The following is a 7377-nucleotide window of genomic DNA, read 5'->3' as shown; positions in this document are numbered from 1 at the left end:
CTGATCCCACATGTATAATGAGTCAAACTCTTTAAAAACATTAAAAATGTATTAAAGGAGAGGAAACTGTACTAAACAGTTCATGCTGTTCTACAAAATTTAATTTTTCACAGTGGGAAAAAATTATTTCCTCCAAGAGAGTGACTCAATTGTCAAGGTTCACTATATTATCAGATATATTTGTATGGGACCTAAGCCTAGAAATATGGTTTAAGAACTCAAGTTTACAGAAACTGCCTCATATGTCTCCTTGTATATCCAAAGCCCTTTACAGAGGGTCTTTAAAAAAAAAAAAAAGCACTTTTACTGCCTATGATGTAAAACTAAAATAGATATTTAAAAAGACATTAAATCACTTAGAGTATTTTCATTAGTTAAAAATAATATTCTTATGGTTTTTAATGTTTTAATATCATATTAGTTTTCTATTGCTGCATAACAAATTACCACAAACATAGCACTTTAAAAACCATTTATTATTTCACTGTTGTAAAGATCATAAGTTTGACCTTAGGGTCTCAGAGGCCAATTAGGGCCTCAGAGGCCAAAATCAAGGTGCCAGCTGGCTGGCTCTATCTAGAAACTCTGGGGAAAATCTACTTCCAGGCTCACTTAGGTTGTTGGCAGAATCTTGTTATATGTGGCTGCAGGACTGGAGTACCCATTCCCTTGGTGCCTGTCAACTTGGAGAGGCTCTCAGCTTTTAGAGAGTGCATTTCCCTTCTGCCATATATATGGTAACATAATCATAGAAATAACACCAAAGGGGAAAAGTCATGGGAGCCACTATAAAATTTTGATTACCACAAACATGTTATAAAAATCTTAGCAGTTAAAAGAGCAAGTGATTTGGGGACACCTGGGTACCTCAGTGGTTGAGCATCTGCCTTTGGCTTTTAAAAATAAAATCCAAATGAAGGCAAAAAGCTATTAATAGCAATTTTAATTATGTATAAAGTTTTAACATACAATAATGCATATGTAACATATAAATGATAATGACTTAATATTAAAGGTATCAAAGATATTGCCTAAATAATAATCTAAATAAACCATATAAATTTTAATCCATAAGACAAATATTGTGGATAAAAACAGAAAAGTAAAATATGGTTTCACCACATTAATATCTTAAATTATGTGATAGTGTCAGTTATATTTAACAGCAACCATGCTAAGATAGATTAGTGCTGAGGTAAAATTTATATGTAAGAAAGTCTAAAAATATTATAGTTTGAGTTTCCATAAGAGCTGTCAAAATATTTTTCACCCTGTAATGACATGGCTGAAGCTACAGAGTATAATGCTAAGTGAAATAAGTCAGAGAAAGACAAATATGATTTCATTAATATTTGGAATTAAAAAAAAAACAAGGAAAAAAAAGAAAGAGACAAACCAAGAAACAGACTTAGCTATAGAGAACAAACTTATGGTTATGAAAGGAGTGGGGATGAAATAGGTGATGGAAATTAAGGAGGGCACTTGTGATGACCACCAGGTAATGTATGGAAGTGCTGGACCACTATATTGTATACCTGAAACTAATATAACATTCTATGTTAACTATACTAGAATTTTAAAAAATTATAAGAAAGGAGAAATCAAACAAGAATCAAAAAAAGAAAAAACTTTTCCACCCATTTCCTTCTTAGTATCCTCAAAAAAATCCATAAAATTAAAAAAGAATTTAAAACTTTACCTTTAATTCATTTATGCAACAGACCCTATCTGCCAATTAAAATAGCATGATTATCTACAAATGGAATACAGCCCAAATCAAGAAAAATACCAATTACCACATATACTAGAGCCAAAATGTCTGACAAGAAACATTCTTAAGCATTATAAACTAAAAATAATTTACATAATCTGTAAGAACTCCAACAATAACCCCTTTTTTTTCGGGCTTGAATACATTTATTGATGCATTGGACACAATAAAACCACAATTGTTATCAAAAAGTTTCCCTCCCCTCCCCCTCTTATCCTCCCTTGGAAGTATCTAAAAAAAGAAAAGATTAAAAAAAAAGAAGATGATGATGATGATACAGGTGGATACTGGCAAAGTGCCATATTGTGGGGTGAAGGAGCAGCACTGGGGGTGGGATGGAGGTTGTAACGTTAACTTTGACAGCATGAAAATGGGTCTTGAGAGTATATCAGCCTGGATGCAACACTCAGCTTCACAGTGAGGGGGCTGGGTGCTGGTTGCGAGGAGGGAAAGCTGGATTTAGTGTTAGGGACCAGTTTGGGATAAGAAGCAGGAGGGGAAAGCTCTTTGTTAGGGAGCCCTGGCAGGGGGGTTGTTGTTAGCTGGGTCCAGAGTCTGAGGGAGACCTAGTGCTCCCCCCACCCCTTCCTAAGTTCACCAGGAATCAATGACAGGCTGAGAGGAGAGCTTATGTGGGGTTGATTACCCCTGTTAAAACTGGGCTCAGCCAGAAAAATCACCCCACCTTCCTCTCTCCTACCCTATCTTGTCAGAGCAGAGGAACCCCAAAAGCTTTCAGTCCCAGCCCCACCTTGGCTTTGCCCCCATTTAACACTGCTCCCTTTCTCCTCCACAGTCTTCTACTCCCCTGGGTCACCTTGTCCAAATAGCCTTGAACCCTCTCCAGCTTGAGACCCCATCTGCCACCTTCAGTGATTCTCCAGAGAATCCAGTGAATGGGGAGGGCCTCCTCTGTAGACTTGTCCTTGGGCTCAAAGGTAATATTCCTTGGGCCTCTGGCCATGGGAGTATAGGTCTCAAGTTGGGGAAATGAGAGTACCATGGGGCTGGGGCTAGCGTTTTGCATAGATCTCTGGGCTTTCTTAGTTTGTTCCCCATAAATCAGTCTGGGCAATGCAGGGGAGCCCAGAACTAGCTTGAGAAGGCTGGGGAAAGGAGAGTGGGGATAGAACATCCTTGGGTCTGGAGGGTAGTAGTGGAATCCCTAGTCCAGATTGTGTAAAGGGCAGGTGCCCTTGAAACTAGCCCAGCTTTTCCTAGATTGGGCAGGAAGCCCTAGGGTGTACATGGCAGTCCCTTGGGGGATGGAGGAAAACTCAGGCATCTCGGGAAGTGGAGGCCACGACAGTGACTGCTGGCCTCGTCAGAAGCCTAGAGGGGGCAAAGACGATGAGCCCTGTGGCAGGGCAGACGGCTCCTGTTGGGGAACAGAACAGAGCCGGGTCCAGGATGGGAGCTGGGAAGAGGGTGGTGGCTGCTGTGGGGGCAGGCCGGAGGGCCAGGGGCCCTGGCAGGGTACAGAGGCTGCGGCCGCAGCAGGGATGGAGCTGGGCAGGAAGTGGGCTGCTAGCGTCTTGGTGAATTGCTTCTGCAAGGCCAGTTTCAACTCCTTGAGTTGGGTCTCTGAATTGACCTGGAGCTGACACAGATCAAGTGAAAAGGAGGGCTGGGCCCCTGTCGGCCCCCCTGGCCCCCTGCCACTCTCTTGGCCTTGTGTCCAGCTCCCCGGGGCACTCTGTGGCCCCGGCCCTTTTGGGGAACACCTCGCTGACCTTCCACCATCCCCCGGTGCTTGGCTCCTGTGTTGTGAGCCTGAAGCTGAGAGACAGAGTTCACAGTCACCTTGCAAGTAGGACAGTAGAGGCACCCCTTCTCACCCTTGCCCTCCCCACTCACACCACTTCCACAGCAGCTGCTGCTGGCTCAGGCCCTGGTGCCTCTCTCCCAGGCTCTGGGGAACAGGATGGGCAGGAGGAAGAAGAGGAAGAGGAGGCAGGATCCAAGAGGTCTGAGTGGGCCGGCTCCCTGGGTGTGGGGTCCAGAGTCAGCAGTGGCTGGAGTTGGGGGCCAGGAGGAGAGGCTGCAGTAACTGCTTTGCTCTGTGGCTCTCCAGGGGATCCACTGCCTGGAGTCGGGGTTGGGGACACCAGCACCCCATCCCAGGCCAGGGTTTGTGGCCTCTGCTTGCTCTTGGCAGCTTCAACAGCCTTGAGTTTTCTGACGGGTTTGTGGCCTTTGTAATGTGCTTCGGCTTGGTTTGCGAAGTTGAACCTCAGGTGACAGATGTTACAGGAAACGAAGAGCTTCTTCTTCAGAGGGGAAGGGACCCCAAATGTGTGGCTGATGACAGCTTTCTGGATGGGGTCCATCGTGCTGAAGTTGGGGGTGAGACTGAGTGCAGTGGCACCATTCGAGTGGAGGGTGAGCAAGTGCTTGAAGTCCAGCGGGGGCTGCAGAGGCCTGGCAGGCAGGGGCAGGGAAGCCAGCAGGGGCCTGGGGGCACTGGAGGCTGGGCCTGCCAAGAGCATTCTCCCCCTTCGCCTTCGGAGGCACCACGGAGCATCACCTGGCCCGGTGGGGGTGTCCCCAAGCTGAGCTGCCGAAGCTACCTGGTGGGCACACCCCCCACAGTGCACTGGGCCTGGGCTGCGGAGTTCAGCTGGATGTTGCAGACATCACAGGGAGTGTAGGATGGCCGCTTCCTCTCCCTGCTTGGCCTTAGGCGGTTCTGGAGGCCGAGGAGGCACTCTGTAGCTCCAGATGTGGGGTCTCCTTCTCACCCGGGGGAGAGGGGCTCAGGGGCCGCTTCATTCCTGCAGGGCAGAGATGGAGCCCGCCGTGGCCACCTGCTCTCGCTACCCAATACCCCTTTTCTTAAAGCCATGTGCAAACATCATTGACAGGTCAAAGGCAAAATCAGGGAAGATTCCCACTGGTCCTTAGGGAAAGTGGAGCAAAGGTGATAAAACTCAAACATGCTGTCCTTTTCAATTTTCTGTAACTCTCCCTGCAACCAAGGGAAGTAGCAAGAACTTGAGGAGTGAAATAGAGAGGACATTACCATACAGCTATTAACTTAAAATCAGTTCAGCAGAAATAAGCATAAAATCAGTAGTTCAAAATACTGTTGACTATCCTATAAAGTCAAGAGAAATGTCTGCTTAAGACCTCTTCCTCTAAATTTTCTTGATTTTTTTCATTATTTATGCCATTCAAATCTCTGCTCATATATAACCTTCCCTGAACAACTTATCAAAAATAACCCTCATCAACACACATACACACCTCTTCACCTTTTATTTTCTTAATTGCTTTAATTCACATACCACTAATTATTCCTAAAATCATATTTACTAAAATATAAGCTTTAAGAGTGGAAGAAGGAATTTCTCCTATATTTTTTACTGTTTTTTTCCTACCAATTAGAGTAACGCCCGGTGTATGCTAGACATTCAATATATATATTTAATGAGTATTCACTCATTAAATATATGGGTGACAAATGAATGGGTGACAAATATTAAAATGTTTTTAAAGGTGCACTTGAAAATAAAACATCAAATTCATAATAACAGTTCCACAGAAAGATCAAAGAGATAGGTACACAGGTAGGTAGATAACTATGGGGGGTAGGGAGAGACAGAGAAGGGACAGACATAGAGACAGAAGACAGAAAGAAAAAAAAAAAGAAAGAGAAAGCAGTATGTTCCCACAGGCTATGGTTTGCCTCTTTACTTTCTTATGGGAAAGTTCCAAAGAGGACTATAATTTTGGGACAAAGTTATATTTCTCTTATCAAAAATCTGGGACTAAAAATGAAAAAATATTGACAAATGTTTATTCGGATTGGTAGTACAAATACACAAGTATCTGTAATATTGCTCTTTATATTGCTCGGCAAATATTTCAAACTTTTAAATGTTTCAAACTTTTAAATGTTCACAGCAAAGCAAACCATCAATAAAACAAAAAAGCAATTTAATGAATGGGAGAAGATATTTGTAAGTTACAAATTAAGTACATAATAAGTACATAATATCCAAAATATAAGGAACTTATATAATACCACCAAACAATCCAATTTAAAAATGGACAGAGGACCTGAATAGACATTTTTCCAAAGAAGACATTCAGATGGCCGACACATAAAAAAGATGTTTAACATCACTCATCATTACAGAAATGCAAATCAAAACACTGATCAGCACCTCATACTAGTCATAATAGTCAGGGCTAGTATCAAAAACACAAGAAATATATGGGCGAGAATATGGAAAAAAGGGAACACTCATGCACTATTTATGGAAATATAAATCAGTACAGCCACTACAGAAAACAGCATGGAGGTTCCTCAAACAATTAAAAATAGAAATACCACATGATCAATTAATTCCACCATTTGGTTATCTACCCAAAGAAAATGAAAACACTAACTCAAAAAGATATATGCACCCCAAGTTTACCTCAGCCTTATTTACAATAGCCAAGATATGGAAGCAAACTAAGTGTCCACTGATAGATAAATGGGTAAAAAATATGTGGTATATACACACAATAAAATATTAGCCATAAAAATATGAAATCTTGCTGTTTGCAACAACATGGATGGACCTAGAGAGTATCATACTAAGTGAAATAAGTCAAAGACAAGTATCATAGGATTTCACTTATTTGTGGAATCTAAAACAAAACAAATGAACAAACAGACTCAAATACACAATATGAATTGGTGGCTGCAAGAGGAAAGGTGGGTGAAGTGATGTATGAAATAAATAAAGAGATAAGGTATAAACTTCCAGTTATAAAATAAGTAATTCACATAGATGAAAAGTATGGCATAGTGAATATGGTCAATAATACTGGAATAAGATTGTATGGTGACAGTGGTGACTACACTTAATAAGTGACAGCAGGGCAGCCCTGGTGGCACAGCGGTTTAGTGCCACCTGAAGCCCAGGGTGTGATCCTGGAGATCCGGGATCGAGTCCCACGTCAGGCTCCCTGCATGGAGCCTGCTTCTCCCTCTGTCTGTGTCTCTGCCTCTCTCTCTCTCTCTCTCTGTCTCTAGGAATAAATAAAATCTTAAAAAAAATACATTAAAAATTTTTTTTAAAAATAAGTGACAGTAACAATATGTATTATATAATGTGTAATACATTATAATATGTGGTATCATATTTGTTATACATATTAAGATATATTATGGATAAGAAGAACAAATTTGGAGGACTCATAACTCTAATTTCAAGGCTTACTACAAAGCTCCAGTAATCAAGACAGTGCAGTACAGTCATAAGGCTGGACATTTAGATCACTGAAATAGACATAAGAGCCCAGAAATAAATTCAGACACTGATTTTCAACAAGAATGCCAAGACAATTCAATGGGAGTCATTTTTTTCAATTAAAACTTCAATTATACCTACACAGTTATAAATACATGCAATATATAAAAATTCCTAAAATTTTTATTTTACATAATGTAAAAACTGTAAAATTAGAATATCCTTAGAACAAGGCTTGAATCCCTGTGATCTTGGATTAGGCAAACCATTCTTAGAAGTGACACTAAAAGCTCAGATAACAAAAAAAAAAAAAAAAGATAAATTGGACCTCATCAAAATAAAAACTTTAATGCTTTAAAA

The 7377-nt window shown here is 41.3% G+C and overlaps 1 pseudogene; it reads right to left on the bottom strand.

The window, feature by feature from the left end:
- Nucleotides 1–3048: 3048 nt before the first annotated feature.
- LOC129495676 (zinc finger protein 385C-like) lies at nt 3049–4543 on the bottom strand (annotated as a pseudogene).
- Nucleotides 4544–7377: the final 2834 nt, after the last annotated feature.

Source organism: Nyctereutes procyonoides, unplaced genomic scaffold (assembly GCF_905146905.1).
Source record: "Nyctereutes procyonoides isolate TBG_1078 unplaced genomic scaffold, NYPRO_anot_genome, whole genome shotgun sequence".
Lineage (NCBI taxonomy): Eukaryota > Metazoa > Chordata > Mammalia > Carnivora > Canidae > Nyctereutes > Nyctereutes procyonoides.
Note: the sequence above shows the minus strand (reverse complement) of the source record. Positions and strands in the feature narration are given on the sequence as shown.